The sequence below is a fragment of the Mauremys mutica genome, unplaced genomic scaffold, assembly GCF_020497125.1.
Source record: "Mauremys mutica isolate MM-2020 ecotype Southern unplaced genomic scaffold, ASM2049712v1 Super-Scaffold_100099, whole genome shotgun sequence".
Classification (NCBI taxonomy): domain Eukaryota; kingdom Metazoa; phylum Chordata; order Testudines; family Geoemydidae; genus Mauremys; species Mauremys mutica.
In genome coordinates, this window is record NW_025423266.1 from 902,310 (window position 1) to 904,441 (window position 2,132).

A 2,132-nucleotide genomic window follows, 5' to 3' on the forward strand; every position below is an offset into this window, starting at 1 on the left:
CATTGGCCGCATGCCATGTAGCCGTGTTGTCTCCAAGGGTGAAAGCAGGAGGAATGGTGCCTTCATAGCCCACCCAATATTCCATAACATAATTAAGGAAAATATTTCTCAATGACCTCTCAGTAAAACATCAGAAGCAGCCAGTGTCCGCATCAGTCTGCGAGCATTGGTATTTTCTTGAAATTTGTCAGACCAACCTAACTGACACCTAACACACATTTGAAGTTCTTCTTTTCACACTGTTGCTCATTCTCAGGTTCTGCTTTGTCTCCAGACGGATCCATTCTCTTTCAGGACAGCCTTGCTCTTTCTGTCTGTTTCACTCACTGAGGTGTTGGAGTAAACACTCCCCTTCCTTCTATTCTCAGACAAACACTAGTATTAAGTGTTTGCTACTGATGGGTCTAGAAAGCATTTGTCAAGTGGAAGATACCGTTTCTGGGGGATTGCTCCCAAGATCCAGTACTTTGGGTTCAAACGTCTCCCAGCTTCCTTGGTGAAAATAGCACCAAGGCTTCTTTGCAATGTACAAGAAGAAAAGAGTTTTTCACCCCAGATGGGACTTGAACCCACAATCTCTGGCTTAGGAAGCCAATGCCTTATCCATTAGGCCACTGGGGCCCTGAAAGCCAGTAGAAAGAGGGATGGAAATTCCCTCTCAGGATTGCACATTCCTCACATTCATTCAGAAGCCAAATACCCCAATTAATCGCCTTACAGAAACATCTGCATCCCCTGACAGCGAGGCAACTGGGCAGGTCACTGACAGAGCTAAGCACCACCTTTCTGCCAGCCATCCTTAGAGAAGAACCCCACCCTAGAGTCACCCCTCCCTCCTTCAGCACCTCCACGTCTGTGGCTCTGAGCGGCAGTAGGATGATTGGGGGCAAATCCGGGGCTGGAATGGGGGTAAGGTCGGCCTGTAAGGAGTAACCAGATGGGGCAGACCCAGGGGGAGGCTGTGGGTTGCTGGTTGGTTGTTGGGATCCGAGCTCTAGATCAAAGCTGCACAGCGACCTGACACCCAGGGTTATAAGGCCGAAATAGTGACCCCCATACTGGCTTTGGTGACCCCAAACCCTTGTTACTAAGGGCATTGAGGAGCCTCTGTCCCTTAATAACTTCTGGGAGCTCCCCAGCAGGCTGCGGGCGTGAGCCTCCTCCTCCCACACAGGTTAGACTCTTGGCGCTGTGCCAGCCGCCCCCTCACTTGCAGGCCCAGTGTAAGAAGCAGGAGGCACGGTGCTGGCAGAAGAGGGTTTTGATTAATCGACCTCTGTGTGATGGGCACAGGACGCTTCCACTCAGTAGCATAGCTGGGGGGGAGCAGGGGGAGCAGCTAAGGGCGTTGGGTTCCTCCGGTGGGGGTGTGGAGCAGCCGTTCGTTTTCCTGTTCGCACTCCTCTGCGGTGTGAAAATCGGGGAGGGGAGTCAGAAGCCCCACTTCCCTCCCGACATGACGCCCAGTGGGGAAAGCCAGGACAACAGGGTGGGCGGCAGGTGGTGGCCAGACTCTCACCGCCAGGGTCTAGTCTAGCTCAGGGTCCAGCTCAACTTCCTCCCCGCACCACTGGCCCCCAGTCCCCTTCCACCACCAGGTCAACCCGGGCACTAGGGCAGGAACGGGGTGAGGCAGCAAGTCAAGCTGAGCAAGGCAGGCAAAAGCAAGTCTTGTCTTCATGGGCCGCTCACAATGACGTCCTTTTTGTGTGCAACTGCTGCAAAAACATCCCGAACAGAGAATCAACAGGCCAAAACACTGCTACCCAACTGCCAAAGTAGCTCAGTTGGGAGAGTGTTGATCTGAAGGTCTCTGGTTCAATCTCAGGCTTTGGCAGGCCCTTTGATCCTTCTTTGTGCAGGGGGGGCTTGTTTTCTGGGAGGGTGGCAGCAGCACCTTTATCTGGGGCAAGTACCTGATTTTTGAGCTCCCTAGCAGGACAACAGAGAGCAGGGGCTTCTCCCCCTAGTTGGCCCTCCTGACCTATAAGGATGAGAGATGGGAGCTGTTCTTTCCCACATGACTTATTTGTCGACCCAAAATGGCGGGAACAGAGTTAGGCAGGACGGCCCTCGGAGATGGTGCCAGAGGGGGCAGGGACTTGTGAGGAAAGCTCCTTTGCAAAGCTGAG

General features: G+C 53.4%; 1 non-coding gene across 1 annotated transcript; it reads right to left on the reverse strand.

Annotated features, from left to right (window-relative positions):
- Nucleotides 1-548: 548 nt before the first annotated feature.
- TRNAR-CCU lies at nucleotides 549-621 on the reverse strand. The gene has a single exon. It is a non-coding gene; the product is annotated as a tRNA-Arg (tRNA).
- Between the last annotated feature and the right edge of the window lie 1,511 nt (nucleotides 622-2,132).